Consider the following 16,150-nt stretch of genomic DNA (forward strand, 5'->3'; position numbering starts at 1 on the left):
GGGACCGCGCGTCACCGGCTGCGGGGCGGGAAGAGCCGTCGCCGCTCCCGCCTTCCCGCCTCAAACCCGGCTCCCCGCGGGCCTGGTTGCGCTCCCGCCCGCCCCGTGCCGGCGGCGGAGGAGGCACTGCCTCGCCGCTCCCGATCCGCCGACGTGGAGGCGGCCGCCGGGGCAGGTGCGGGCCGCACTCTGCGGCCGCTTCCCTTGGGGCCCGAGTGCCGCGCTGAGCGGGACCCGCGTCCGCCGCTCTTTGAGGCGCCGGGGCGTCTTCGGAAGTGGAGCTTTTTGTTTTGAGCCGCCAGTTCGGGAATGGCAGGGAACGGCACCGTGAACAGCGGGGCAAGGGGAGTGCAGGGCCTGCGGAAAGAGTGAAGCGTGTATGACACAGGCATTGGGTTCGGGACGCTGAGTTGTTTCCAGAATCGGGGCCCTTGGAAGACAGTGCTCGAAAACCCACCTTTTTTTTGCAGCCCTTTTTGTAGTTCCATGCAGAGAGCAGGTCGGGAGCTGTCAGAGACCATCCTTCAGAGCCCAAGGCGGGTTTTGTGTGACAGCCTGGATCTCCATTCCATGACAACATCCACAGCAATGAGACCAGGCCGGTGTCATGCAGTGCTGAGCAGGTGGCAGAGGTCAGGTCCTTGCAGCCGGCCAGGAGCCTGCTTCACCAAGGGAACGGAAGCCTGCTGCTGATACATGGAGCATTAAGCTGTGAGCAAAGCTCACTGGAGGAGACCGAGCATGGAATGGTTTGGGTTGGAAGGGACCTAACTCGCCTTACTCTTAGTTGAGTTTCAAGACAAGTAAATACATGAACTAGTGGGATTTAGCCTACCCGCTTAGGTGCTCGTACATCTGCACATCCTAAGGTCCTTATTACTTCATAACATCCTTGTGAGGAAGCACAGCTCATGCTGCAGGTGGAAAACGGCCACTCAGAGACAGGGTGCTCAGGTGAAGGTCGCCAAGGCGCTTGGTGGTGGAGCTGAGAACTGAACCCTGATCCCACAGTCCTGCCATGTTAGTTTCCAAAGTACACAGGGCTGCCAGGTTCCTAAAGCTCCTTCAAGCAGTTGTAGTGCTTCCAAGGTGCTAAGAAAAGATAGAAAAGGATGGAAAGTAATTGTTTTGGAAGGTAATTGTTAACCCAAGAACACACTAATTTATTAATTAAAACCAAAATCCTGTGGGTTAGTGCAGGTTGGATTTTTTTTTCTTCCAAGGTAAAGCTGGGTTTGTTGAGTTTTGTAGAAGAGAGAATGTAGAAAAGTGGCCAATAGACACACACCTGTCATCTCTGCAGAAATAGAATGAGACAGAAGTTCTGCAGAATGCAGTGATGGAGTTTGTTTACTCTTCATCTGTTGTCACCTTCTCTTTTGCGAATCATTTTAAATGAGGAGGAAGTGAGCTGACAAATGTATGCAGTCTCAGTGCGGTGTCTCATCTTTCCCGATAAGAGCACTAAGAGGATACAGATCAGCCAGTAAAATCAGGCACTTAATGCAGAAGTCAATGGACTTCTTGCATACATTTGTGACAAGCCCTGCATTCAGGAATAAAGCCACAACAGTTTGCACTGCTGTTTTCTCAAGTGTGTTCTGTGCTACACTCCTCATTGGTGACTCGCCTGCTGTTTTGAGTTCCTATTCTGGAATAGTAAGTGCAGGAGGAGGAAAGGAATCACTGAAAACCCAAAAATATAACCCACACACTGAAAAAAGAAAAAGAAAAAAAAAGAAAGCTGTAAAGAGATAGGAAGAGAGATTTGGACAGATCCTGGACAAGGGTACCATAAATGTGAATCATTAACAGGCAAAAAGCAAGGAAGGATTAGAGGGGAGGACAAAGGTTATAGGGATATAACTAGAGGAGCCATTCAGACTGCTATATTCTTAGGCAATACAGATTTTTTTTAATGTATTTTTGGAAGGGATTTAAACTAGGAAAAGGGTTTAGTTTAGAAGTTTGGAGGAGTTTAGTGATGGTGAAAGAATAAGTAAAAAAAAAATAAAAATAGGTCAACAGTAGTTCCATGTAGAACTATTTATTTTATCTGTGTTCTTATCTTGTGATGGCAGTAGCTGAAGATGTCTCAGCAGTGCATGAGGAATGTGACTGCCACATCAGTTGCTGCCATTTCATCTACATGCACCTTCCCAGAGGAGTTCTTGTTTTGCTAGATAGGGGATGTTTTTAATATTCTTACCGTGCACATGAAAACAGGCTTACTATTGAGGAGGGGAGGACAGTCACGTAGGCCAGGAAAAAGAAGTTCAGTTTGATATGCAATTAATTGGGGGCACTGTCAGCTATTTTAAAACGTGGAGGGAGGGAGGATTTCCTGCTCGTGGGGGAAGCAACACTTGAAAACAGAAACATAAACTTCATCCTCTCCAATCTACTGAAGAAACAAAAAGAAGTGGCACACTGTTCAAGAGTGAACTACTTGCAGAATGAGGACCCACACTCTATGCAGTGTTTCCACTTTCACTGGTGACAATAGTGCAGAAATAGAAAACTGATGTCACAGCTTGAAAGTGTATGTAGTTTTATCATTGTACTTCACAAAACTAATGCTGCTTTGTACTCACAGGCAGAATGCAAGAAGTTCAGTAACAGTTCCTTCATTAACATTTGTCTACACTAAGTTTTAATCCTTCAGTTAGTAACCTTGTGTGGCTCTGCATGCACAAAGTGCTTCATGGTTTACTAGAGTAACAGCTCGCGTTGTGTTCTGTAAGATGAAAAGCCAGGGGAGCACAAAAGGCAGGTACAGCCCTCACTTCCAATTGTGAGGCTCTTGTACCACATTTCCTTTTCTGCCTCCACACGTGTTGTTTCCCGCACTGCTGACAGTTGGATATAGACAAAATTAGGTTTTATCCGTGTGACTCAGATAAACAGGAGCAGGAAGGACACCCTTCCCCACCTCTCATTTTGGAATGCAAAAAATACTCAGTGGTGAGGTAAGCCTGTGGTCAGGAGTTTCAAACTGATTTGGGCAGATGTCTGAAGGCTGTGTAGCCTGATGACCTTCTCCACTAACCCAAAGTATTTCCTTCTCTTTATGTCTTCCTATGGGCTACCTTTTCTCGCCTCTGGTTCTCCCATTTCCTTTCCCTCTCTGATGCACTCTCTATCACCAGACATCAGCAGGGATCAGATTCCGCTCCTGCAGGTGAGAGAATGAGATTATTTCCTCCTCCGTCTCCTCTTCCTCTTCCCTCTTTGCTGCCAGCTCCTGCAGTCATCAGTATTTTTTCTTAAAGCCTCAGGTGCAGGAATTGTACGGGTGTGCAAGAATTTCCAACTTCCATCGAGAATAAAATCATGCTCACAAAGAGTTTGAAATGTGTTTACTGAAAACACGGAGCAACAGAAGATAAATACACATAATAACCCACTTTTTGTGTAGGGAAAAGGTTGCTGCAATTTCAGAATACTTGGACTTGGCAATATGGTTTCTCTCTTGGCTTCTTGGCTTCACGTCCATGCGGAGGCATCCGGTGCCAGGAACAGTTAGCAATCTGTAGCTGTCCAGCAGGAGCACTGAGCCATTGCAGTAGGAGGAAAGAAGCAGTCAAAATTTCATTTTGGTCTGAGCTGCGTAGGGGAGGAATGGCTGTGCACAGAGCAGGCATAGGAGGAAAGGAAAATGAGCACGGGGGCAGATGACAGGACCCCTTGTTCCCACTGTGCTATAGAAGTGCCAGATTTCCAGCAGCCTCTATGTAGTAGAACAATCTATATAAATGGGACCTGCTGGCAGTACTCTTCCTTTTGGTACTCGAATCTTTGTACCTTTCTCATTGCTGCATAGTTCAGAGCTATCACTGTTCCTGTCCAGTGGAAAGAAACACTGATAAGCAGCTGGAGGATTGATTCATAATTATTAAAAGCACAGAGGTGGTGGGAGGAAAGACATCTCTGCCTTAGCACACAAAGCAGTCGCCTCTCAGCTATGTTTGCTGAATTATTGGCCGGATCAAAATAGCTGCAGCAGAAATCAGATCTGGTCTTGGATTAGACTGGTTTACGCAGTGAATATTTACAGAATACATCTCATACTCACGCTAAGTCATTTGAACAAAGAGAAGGTTAAAAAATGAGTATGTACAGGCTCACTGTTTTGACTGACATAGCTTCTATAGTGGCATGTGGGGTGATCTGACGCACAGAAAATTGATGGAAACAGTGGCTCAAATCACTGTGTAAGAGTATCACAAATAAGTAACACAATTTGGTCATTTTAGAAAATTCTAAAGTAAAAAAATCAGTCTTGATTTAGGGAGTATCTAGCAATATGCTGTAACCACAGTTGCTGTTTACAGATGTAGCCTTTATCAGTCCACTACTAAAATGTCATTCACCTCTACAAAAACCTTGAGTGGATGACCAGAGACTAAAAGAAAATGTCTGTTAACTAGATATCTTACCAGCTGAATGAGGATTATCAAAGAGAATATTCAAATATGAGCATTACTGTGGAGTCCAGTAACCTGCATGCATACGGTATATTAACTAGTTAACAGCAAGAAGATTCAATAGCTTTAAGTACCCGCAATAGAATATGGTCTTCCTACTATCAAGAAATAGACCTAAGCTCAGCCCAAGTTAGAAACAACTTGGACTTGTTATGTAGTAGAGATTTAGTTGTGTATTGATCATTCACATTCTAGCTCCTTCTGTCCAGGTACTGTAGATTATCATGAAAACCTGCAGGATCAGGCGGTGGCTCAGGGTTCGGCCTCTGTGAAATTTATCCTTTGTCATTATGAATGTCTTTAGACTGGTGAAGAGGCATGAAGTTTTCCTTATGAATAAACAGGAGGCATCTGTTCCCAGAAGAGTGAACTAATGAACGGGGATAGGTCCATATCAACTTAAAAATGCAGCAGTCCAAGTGCTGAAGTGAGATGACGTGTTCCGCGCGCCATCCAGGCCATCCAGGCCTTCTGATGAAAGTTAAAGCAATGTGTGTGGTGCTGTTACTAGTGGTTACAGAATGGAGGGAGTATTTTCTGGACAGGAATCATAGAATCACAGAATAGCTTGGATAGAAAGGGACACTAGAGACCACTTCCTGCAGGCAGGGTTACAGCCCACAGCTCAGAATGCCCAGGGCTCTTCCAGCCTGGCCTTGAATGCGTCCAAGGATGGGGCATCCTCAGCTGCTTTGGGCAGCCTGTGCCTCACCACCCTCTGAGTACGTAATTTCCCCCTAATATCTAATCTAAATATCCCCTCTTTGAGTTTAAAACAATTCCTCCTTGTCCTATCACTATCAGACCATGTAAAAAAGTCTGTCTTCCTCCTGTTTATAAGTTCCCTTTAAGTGCTGAAAAGTCAAAATGAGGTCTCCCCGCAACTTTCTCTTCTCCAGACTGAACAAGCCCAATTCCCTCAGCCTTTCACAGGAGAGGTGCTCCAGTCCTCTGATCACCTTTGTGCCCTCCTCTAGACAGCTCCACATCTTTCTTGAGCTGGGGTCCCCACATCTGGACACAGTGCTGCAGGTGGGCAGAGCAGAGGGAAAAAATCCCTTCCATCTCCCTGCTGCCGTCCCTCTGTTGATGCAGCCCAGGATGCAGTTGGCTTCTGGCTGCAAGTGCACACTGCTGGCTCATGTCCAGCTTTTTGTCCATCATCTGTGTTGCTGTATGTTACACTTGGAAGGATTTTTTTCCATCCAGATTTTTTTTTCTCAGCCCTGTATGTTTTGTATAAGTAGTCTTTCCCAAGTTTGATCCTTGCTCTACACAATTAGGAGTGTTCTCACACTCCTACGCTTGCTGGTAATTCTTGTCACTCACCTTTCAGCTTGCCAAAGACACACGTGTTCTTGTGTTTTCCAGACAGCAGATGCAGCGGTTTGACTGAGCTTCCCTGGCTGCTAGGGCATTTTGTCAAGCACAAGTTCCCTCAGTTTTCAGAGAGGAAGTTTTCCAACTGGGCCTTGAAGGAACACTGCACTCATCAGTGTCCCTCTCTGCCATCCTGTGTGACCTGTGAGCAGTGAGGGGGAGAGTGATCTCTTGAGACCTCATGTCAATCTTAGAGGCCTCTGAATATCTTTGTTTTCTTTTCGACAAAAAAATATTTGACCCACTTAAGATGAATCTTGTTTACTTGCGTGAATAGATTTACTAATATTAGCAGAAGTAAGATAAGCAGACTGGCACTATTCACAGCCATCTGCATCTGAAATTTTGCATGCATTAGAAGTTAAGACAGACTTCCTCAAAAGGAATTTTTTTCCATAAAGAAAAGAAAATCCTTATATGCCATGTATGGCAGCAGAGACCAATGTGAGATAATTATTCCTAAAACACAATGAGGAGCATACAGAAAGACCTGCAGGATCTGCACATACATTGAAAGGAGAGGAGCTGCACAGCTCCAACTTGTGCACTGAGTTGTCAGAGCACTGCTGCTGGCACTTGGGGCTTCTAAAGATATGGTCTGTCAATAAGATTTTGAGTCCCTATTTGGATGCAGTCAAGCTGGATTTTCATCTCTAGCAAGCTGTGTTAATGTACCTGATGTTCTCTTGAGGCTGGCCCTGATCTCTAAGATTTGTAGCTTGTAATTTCTGTTTCTAGGCTCATCCTTTCTGTGGTCCTCAAAATCAGGAAAAGAAATCCCTTTTTAATTTTGTTGCCATTAAAGTCCCCTGAGCCAATTGATCTTATTCAGGACTTCAGCCACACTTTGCCCAAGAATGTGAGGAAATTTCCTGGGTCAGATGTGAGATGGAAATAAAAGTGAAGTCTGGGTATCTTTTGTTTGGTGTCCGATGCTCTTTTTCATACCTAGCAGCCAGAATGTGTGGCCCAGTGAGCATTCTCAAACCAGAAGATGCACTGCCGAGCCAGGAGTTCTCACCTGTTTCTAACAACTCCTAACCCCAAGGTATGATCCTAAGAGCAGATCCAGACAGGCAGCAGGGTTAGGCTTGACAAAGCCAACAGTGGGCAGGAGGCACAAGCTGCTGAGAGCTGCTGCGCTGAGCCAGGCAAAGGGGCTGTGGCTCTGCTGCTCCCCTCTTCGTGGAGACCTCCAGAACTGGGGATGGCAAACAGTGGCTGACAGCAGTGAGCACTGTGCCATGGATCTGACCATCTGTCTGACCATTATGAGAATCACCAGTAAAACTGGTCTGCAACTCTGAGAACAGGATTTGTTTTTTTGTTAAAAACTGTGCAAAGGGGGCAGATAATTCTGTTCATGCTTGAAATAGTAAGAAAAGAAGTAACAGTGAATGCTTTGCAGAATACATTCTCCTGTGAGTAAAAGATTCGAAGGCACCAGATTGTTTTCAATGGATTATTTTGAAATAAGTAGGATGCAGCCTCACTGAAATTTCTGCAAGCACTGACAGTGCCACAAATGCATTGATGTGGCAGGAACATGTTCTCTGGGTCACGAACATTTTCGAAATTCCATACTCCTCTTTGATGCCACTCAGCAGACAGCCTTGAAAATTCATTTTGTTAGCAAAAAACACCACCATCCTCTCCTTCTTCTCAACTTCTTTCTATACCCTTCTCCATTTTATATAATTTTCCTGTGCATTTCAGAATTTGCTTCCCCCCTTCCACAGTGCCTGAGGCAAGGTAGAGCAACAACACCATACCAGGGAGGCTTCTGTGGTTCCACAACTGGTTGTCCTAGTGGGGAAGAATTGTGTGAAGCAGTGTCTTTCCATCATTTTGGATTTGGTCCTGATCTCTTTCTGGTTACAGAACAGGGCTACAGGCTTTTTTTTTTTTCTTTTTTTTCTTTTTTTTCCAGGTTTGCCCTCAGGAGCCAAAGGAATGCTTACCCTTTTCTATAGGAGAAGCAGGGTTCAGAAGATTGATTATAATAATAAACTAGGGATTGTGTTTCTCAGATTTTACATGTAAACACAATCTTAAGTGTAATTGGTTTCAATGACTTCCATTTAATTCTTGAACAAAGTTTCCTTTTAAATTCCACACCAGATTGGACATGGCCAAAGATAAACTGAATGCGATTAGATCTACTATTTGCTTTGATTATATGCTACATTATTTCTTACAACAAACTGTTTATTACACAAAGCTAATGGTCATACTCATGCATGTAACAAATCTAATATATTGCAAACTGTGACAAAATGATACTTTCCAAATTCAAGTCTGGAAAAAAAAACAACCAAAAACTTGTTCTATGAAAGAGTTTCATCTACAGTTACATCCTTGTCAATGTTCAAGTCATCACTTTCACAAAGAATTCTTAAACTAAGAATTTAATGCACACTTCTCATCATTACACAAATCAGAAATCTTAATTACACTGCCTTTTCATGATAACTTTAATTTACATTCACTTAATGAATGTATATTCTTAAGTAGAATGTCTGAATTTAAATGTTTTTATGGCGTTGTTAACATAATACTCCTTAAAACTGTTAATAAGACCTCTAAAAAGACTTGCTCTCATCTATGCTGAGCCAGCTGTTGCATGAGCCGCCATGGAATTATTTGAATACTCATGAAATTTACTGAAAATTAGCCTTGTCTCCATCATCATCCCTTCGAACAACAACAACCACCAAATGGTGTCACAATGACAACAAAAGGGAATCCATAAAACTAGACCTTCATGTCTGTGACAAGAATTCTTCAGTGCATTTCCTGGAAATGTGTAAAATCAAGATGATCTTCTAATATTTAACCCAAACAATTCTAACTTAACCCTCCCCCCTGTCCTCCCTTGCTGAGATGATTTATGATGATTTATCATGATTTCATCGTGGCAACTACAAATTAATGAGGAGAGGATATAGTCCCTGAAAATACAAATATTTGATCATAGGAATTGTTAGCCCTTGAAATGCAATGCTGCTTACCACAGAGCTAATCCAACTACTCTCTGTTCTGAATTTCCACGTCAACCCTTGCCTTGTCTTGTTCATGCAGCTGAGGAATGCAAATGCCATGCCTTACAAAATAAAATCCGAAAACAGCAGCAGAACCTCTGCCATCATCCATTGGCCTAAAACATAAGGGCCTAGACTTAGGAAAAATGGCTTGCCCAAATTATACCACTTCTACAATGTATTAGGGATAATGTATGAATGCCAGACTTTGCTATTTGGATGTCTATTTAAATTCCATGGTGGCAAAAGCAGAACACACATAACTTAACATCTCCAACATGGTGGGAAGTCTTCTGGTACAGCTAACAATGGAAAGCCTACTGAGATTTCTAATTTGCCACATACAGTGACATGCCAGGCGCTGTGCTCCTGCCTGGCTCACCCCCAAGCCCTTTGCTCTCACAGCTCTTCCCAGCTGCACCTGGCTGCAGTCCCCAGCCATACTGCTGGTCTCACACTCTGCTGCAATGCCTTGAAGTTTCTTCTTCCTTCCATTTTCCCAATTCCTCAGGGACTTTTTGCTTGTCTCAGTATCGCTGCTACTCCCACTGTCTCTTTTTCTGATCTCAATGTTTTTTGCTCCCTATTTTGTAGGGGATTTTTCTTCTTGGTTGTTCAGTTCCATTGAAGATGGTAGAAAGATGTGATCCCTACAGATAGCTCAGAAAATCTACTGATGATTCAAAATAAGCACTTAAAAACACTCCAAATGCCATATTGTGTCACTGTGAAATCTTAAAAACATGGATTGTCCCTTTTGCCAAGCACTAAGTAGAAACGGGCTTGTAAGGGCACCTTGCCATTTTTCTTTGAGAAGAATTAATGGAATAGACATCCAAATCATCCTTCTTTGCCACACATATCATGTGTTCATAAATCTGTTCACCTTGAATAAAAACAGCGAACACAACAGAAGATTTGGCACACGTGATCCTTCTTGCAGCACCACAGCTAAGACACTGTTGTGTTTGGGGCCCTTTATTCCAAAGCACTGTCTTGTTATTGTCTTTTTAAGCTGTCTGGTTTCTAAATTCTGATCAGAAGAATGTTTCCACTGTCCAGATACCAGCCTGCCTCGTGCCAGCCTGTTGGCCTGACCAGCATTTCCTTGAGGTCCGTTGTCTCCAGAAAAGGGGCCTAGCAGGTTAAGTATGGCTGGGCCAGGAGGCCTGGGGCAGCAGGCTGCACTGCACAGCCACGCACTTCAGCAAGATGTGTTCATCACCCCACCTGTCAGAAAGTTACAGAATATCCCGAGTTGGAATGGGCCCTCAAGGCTCATTGAGTCCAGCTCCCAGCTGGACCACAAAGGACCACTCAAAATTCAAACCCTATGTAGCCCCATGTATTGCGCATAGCGACATCTCCATCTTTTTTCTCAGGTGGAAAGGATCCAGCAAACAGAGCCTTCTTCTTTCAGTGGAAGAGGAATGGATGCAACTTATGCTCTGCTCTTCCTGTATACCTCCTCCAGCAGGGAGGCTGCTTGGTGCCCACACAAGTAAATGTGTCAGCAGGAGGCCATGGTCACTTCCGGTGCCAGCCTGCTGGCTCTTGTACATTTCTGACAAAAGCATGTAGATAATGATGGTGACTATTTTGAAAAATAATATTTTGTAGCGGAGAATTTCCTCCATCAAACGGTGTTATTGTGTTCTTTGTAGCTGTTGTATTTTCCATGGAAATAAATAGGAGGCATTACTTATGGAGCAATCTACATACATTTGCTTGGCACTCTGAATGAGCTAATGAGCAACATATAAGGAAAGGGAACACTTGCAGAGCACTCCAAGGAGCCCCTGGGCACAGGGCTGGTGGGAGCACATGCAGCTGTGCTGCCTGCAGGACGGGGCTGCTCCCTGTGCCTGACACCATTAGCATTCCTTGTCAGCCACAGCTCCCAGCACCGTCTGTGCACAACTTGGGAAAACCAGGTCACTGTCTCGGCTCATCCTCCTTGATAAGCAATGTTTTCTTCTGCTGCTCTGAGGCTTCGGACGGTGTAATTAGTTGTCACTAATGTTCGATTCTGTGTTCAACTGCTTCAGCCCAGGCCAAAAATGAAGGTTTTGCATAGTTTGCATGCCCTAATAGGAGGGGAACTTGAGAGAGACCCATTTTCCTTGTGTTATAATGATGCAGCTGATAGTTTTCAAAAGACCAGAAAGAATACTAATGACATGTTAAGCTTTCAGCACTCCCAGAACAGAGAATAAATGAGATTCCAATGAAAATACAAAGCTATACACCTACCCGTGCCAGATAACAACTTGTACTGCAAGGCTGTCATAACGAGCAAACTGAAATTATGCCCTCAAGCAGAAAAACTGCCTGAAATTGCATTTAACTGCTTTGAGTTGCAGGAAGATGAGAATCCTGATATTCCAAAGAAGCTGGAGGGTGGAAAAAAGGAAGAAGTCAACCCAAGTGCCAGACCAGAAATCCAGCTTTCTGCAATGCAATGCTGGAGTTGAAGTCTTTTAAGCCTCTGGGGAATACATTTTGAGGGGAATGTATGGAGTTGGTCCATGGTGATTAAGAAAGCCAACTTTACAAACGGTCAAGAGGTTTTATGCTGTGGATAAAAAAATAAGCATAAATGCCCTCAAAGAATCATCTGGATGATGCAGTGTAGCTTGTTTCTTGGCAGAGCAGCTGTATCAGTAATTAAGGCTGCATTAATGTGTTCTGTAGGTGTCACTGTAATGGCAGTGTCTGCATCGATCGAAGTGACTGAGCAGTGTGAAGAGCCAGGAGCTGCATGCACTCTTTGCCAAAAATGCGCTTACAATTTGACATGCCAGAACACCATTAAAAATAGCATCACTTAAGTCATAAACAACAAGGCAGATGATATTAGCATCCAGTACAGTAACTGCAAAGTCAACGTGCAGTATTTCGGGAGATGGAATATGAAGCAGAGCATGCATTAGCAGTCATTCCAAGATGGTCTCTTTGGACAGAAGAGCACTAGCTTCAAAGAACTGCATTCTGCTTTGTGTGTGCTGGGAAGCAGGGAATGAGAAGAGGGGTCATGAAATTACAGCTGGAACTAATGACACTGGAAAAATTGAAATTCCTCTTTTGCAGTGATTCGGGTTAAGCAGTCCTAAGCATGCAGTATGAGCTACATACAACTGCAAACAACCATAGGTCAGTTCATGTAGTAAGGCGGAAGTCAGAAAGAGAAATATTTTCTGAAAAAAAGAAAAAGAAATGTTTCCATGTAGTAACCTTTGTAGTTAAGCATAGATGATCCTCGCTGCCCCAGTCAGCAGAGGAATTTTATAGGTGCTTCAAATACATTAAAATACATCAATTAAATACATTAAAATACTTCAAATACATTTTACTATCATCATTATTTAAGCAGAATTCAGCCCCGGAGGCCACATAACAGTTAAACTTGTCATAACAACTCCAAATATAATAGGAGCACAAGCTCAAGATACTCTTCAGATGTGTGCTGCTAATTGCAGTTACAATGGTATTATTTTCCAGCTTCATCTCCTGCAAGCCAGCACGTTGCTAATAGATGGAGAAGTAACTCATTTTGGTAAGCCCAGTCACACGTTACCTGTCTTCTCAAATGATCCGTGTAATGAAAGCTATTGCAGTGCTAACCACAATCAGCACCATGTGGTAATGCCTGTTCAGTCCTCCGCGCTGTATTTCAACCTTGCTTTGGCTCACAACAGGGCGAACGCAATTTAAAAACTCCAGGATGGAAATCCTTCTTGGAAACATTTCCAGATTTGTACTTGAGCATTAATTGCGCTTGACGCTTGATTTGCAACAAAGAACACCTTACAGTGACTGGACGTGTGCATTGCGAAAAGTAAGATAAAGGAATGTCTGTGACGCAGATTCTCGCAGCTGACGTTCTCCGGTGATATTTAGACTATGTAAATATGGGCAATGTAAGTAGTGATCTTATTTGCAATGCGGCTGCCGAATTCTTGGGAAGAAACCCAAACCTTGCATTTGCCTCCTTCCACAGAACAAGCCCCACAGGAGCACAGCAAGTACTCCCTGTTTAGATGTGGTACAGAGGAAGATCTTTGTGTAAAAAGCCCTCTGTACTCATGAACTCTGCAAAGGAAAACATGCAACAGGATGCTTTTTTTGTTTGTTTTTAAATACACATCTTCCAGGAGAAAAAAATAAAAATAAAAAGGGAGAGATTTCCACGTTCACAAACTGTCACATGTAGGTTGCTCCAAAAGCAATGCCTCCTATTTATTTCCATGGAAACCACAACAGCTATAAAGAACACAACAGCACTGTTTGGTAGAGCAAATTCTCAGCTACAAAACACTATTTTTCAACACAGTCATTGTCACTAGCTGATTCATATAGATGAGCTGGTTGAGACTCTCTTCATTTTGTGGTATGACAGCTGTGCATGGCCATCCAGAATGTGGCTTTCATGTCACTGCTGCCACTGCTGAAACGCACCACGCACCACCTCCCTGTGCTCACATTCACTGCTTGGTCTCCATAAATGTTCACCAAGCATCAGTGAATGTCAGTGGGTGCCATTTTTTCCTGCACGGAGTTAATCAATGAGACCTCTTTTCTTCATCCATACTTCCATGTCAGACACCATTCTGTCTGCTGCCATCTGTCACACAGCAACAACATGTAGCACAGTGTTGGCTGGAAGGTTCAATCTCTACTGCCATACCACCACCATCTGCCTCTGACTTAATAACATAGGACAGAATGGTTCTGGAGTGGCTTTTATAATACAGCATCCCTTTTAAAACACTGCAGAAAACCTGCAGCAGCTCTGCCTTGACTCCTGCTCCCATATGCCTTGGGATTTTCCTCACTCCGCTGAATGGAGGACCTTGTCTTGCTGTTGGAGTGACCCTGGCTCAGCAGTGCCAGCTCTTGGCTAAGAACCCAGAGCAGTTACCTGGCAAGAGCAGAGTGGCAGATTTTTAACATCCAGTCAGAAGCTGTAGCAAGTATTGGAGCACAGATTGAGTTTGCATTATATTAGCATCTTTGTTTGTCCTTTTCTAACAGATGATACTTCTATTGCATAGTAAATGAGTGATGTTATTTGGTATTTATCTTACAATTAAAAGCTAAAAAAAAAGAAAAGCTTAAGTCCTCTTCCCATTTCTTGGACTCTGTGAGCTTAAAATGTTCACTGCTCTGCTGCACTGATGTTCTCAGAAGATTGTTAATACACTGGTGGTCACATAGCGTGAAGTGGGAAAGCAGAACACTGCAGCTCACTGGGGCTGCACAGGAGCCAAGCAGAGACCTGCTGGCAGCACTGCTGCGCAGAGCCCAACTGCACTGTCGCAGGAGAGGAAAGCTTTGGTCGTGGAGGGACAGTAGGTCTGGGGGATTACTGAGCATGCAGTGCAACGCCTTACAAATAAGAAGCAGATCTGTGCTGGCCCTTTGTCCTGCAGGTGGCAAGGAGATTTTCTGCAGAGTCTCATTTATGCTGATGTCTCCTGTAGGAAGAATGGGCCCTGGGGCATTTATTTCTCATGCAAATGTTGCAGAAAGAGTCTGTGATCTTCTTTGGGATCCTGAGAAATGTGGCTGTAATGGAGCAAGGCCAGCCTGCCTTCATCTGCGTTCTCATGAAGAGAACATACTGCATGCAGATCAGCTTTGTGTGCCTCAGGGCTGATCACAGCTCTACATCTGAAGATCCCTGAGCTGAATGATGCACACAGCCATCCCACAGGAGGTGCAGTGCTCACCTCACAGATACAGCCAGACTGAGAAGGGGTATCTATGGATCTTATTTTCAGTAAGAAGAGCTGATGGGGACATTTCCAGCCATCTCAAGATACACTTCAGTAAGACACCACTCTGATAAGAATAATCTACATGGTACCAAAACACATGGGGCTAAAAAAGGTGTGTTTGCTAGCACAGGACAATTCTTGTATTAGTTTGCTTCTGGAAAGAACAAGGATTTAGACCAGTGCCTGCACGTTTATAGACAATCCTTTAGGGACTTCATACTACCCAGGGAGCAACTGGCCAGAAACTGCCGTGCACATTTCCCCTGAAGTCTGGTCCTGTTAGCCATTGCCTTTCTCTCTCAGGAAGATGGGATCACAGCAGAGGGAATTCCCAGACATGGGAGGGTATGGAGCAGGGTGGGCGCTCAGACACTGAGTCTTCCTGCAGACTCTGTTCTCAGCCTTCCCTTTCACTGGGTTCAAGGAGAGGACCAAACAAATCCCAAATTGAACAAACAAGCCCTGTGTGTCTCTACAAGCTTATCAGCATGGCTGGAGCTTTCCTTTAATTTCTTGTTTGCTTGTTTGGGAGAGAATTCTGCAGTGGCTTGACAGATGGGTTATTGTGTGCGACTCCCTGCATGCACAACTAGGTCAACCGCCAGGCAGGCACTGTGCAAGCGTGAGGCTCCCCCGGATCAGCCAGCGGCTGCACATTATATTTTCAGAATTAGCTAGGTAGGAGAGAATGTCCTTCCTGGCATGTGCTATCCTGAAACTGTAGTCCCTTTGCTCGAGTCATCTGAAACCTCTTCTCAGTCCCAGCTGCAAAGAGTGTGATATCCATGGCATTCGTTTGCCCCCCCCCCCTCAGCAAAGAGAGACTGCAGCAGTGCAACATCAGGGGTTTCTCTTCTCCCTCCCTTTGAACTCATAACTTCAGCACGATGCAGCTCACCTGCCATCAGAGAGATCAGCTTTTCAAAGCAATTGGAATAAGTCTGGGGTAAGATAAAAGTGAAGGGATAAGGACCCAGGATATTTTTATTGGGACTGCTTCTACTCACCATATGGACACAATTCTTATCACTGCCGTAGGCAAAGAACAATAAGACGGCAAAAAGGATGGCTGCTCTTGCGTCTATGCAGTTGGAGTTCAGGGTTCTGCCAAAACATGGTTTCACTGACTCCATATGTAGTGGAGCTGATTTTGTTGTATTAGTGTGGAAATGCTGCTGCAAGAACATATTTTTGGCTGTTGCTCAGAAACTGCTGCCAGCCCTCTGCACAGCCTGTGAGACCTTTAATGCTGCAGGCTTGCCTTTAAGGGGAAAGTCCCTCAGAATAAATGTTTCCACATCACTCTCAGCTCAGATGTCCAGCTAAGCTGTAAATGAAACTAGAATGGAATGGAATGGAATGGAATGGAATGGAATGGAATGGAATAGAGTAGAATAGAATAGAATAGAATAGAATAGAATAGAATAGAATAGAATAGAATAGAATAGAATAGAATAGAATA

The 16,150-nt window shown here is 44.1% G+C and overlaps 1 long non-coding RNA gene across 4 annotated transcripts; it reads right to left on the reverse strand.

Annotated features, from left to right (window-relative positions):
- Positions 1-3,344: 3,344 nt before the first annotated feature.
- Positions 3,345-12,734, reverse strand: LOC122179240. 4 transcript variants are annotated; one of them, XR_006178602.1, is made up of 4 exons: positions 12,486-12,734; positions 12,057-12,105; positions 5,817-11,483; positions 3,345-3,625 (listed from the first exon to the last, which is right to left on the reverse strand). It is a non-coding gene; the product is annotated as an uncharacterized LOC122179240 (long non-coding RNA). The 4 variants fall into 4 exon arrangements; XR_006178601.1 differs by having other exon boundaries at positions 12,044-12,105; XR_006178603.1 differs by having other exon boundaries at positions 3,345-3,552; positions 5,817-12,105.
- Between the last annotated feature and the right edge of the window lie 3,416 nt (positions 12,735-16,150).

The sequence above is a fragment of the Lagopus leucura genome, unplaced genomic scaffold (genome assembly GCF_019238085.1).
Source record: "Lagopus leucura isolate 7727_CA_CO unplaced genomic scaffold, USGS_WTPT01 Super-Scaffold_100002, whole genome shotgun sequence".
In the NCBI taxonomy this organism is placed as follows: domain Eukaryota; kingdom Metazoa; phylum Chordata; class Aves; order Galliformes; family Phasianidae; genus Lagopus; species Lagopus leucura.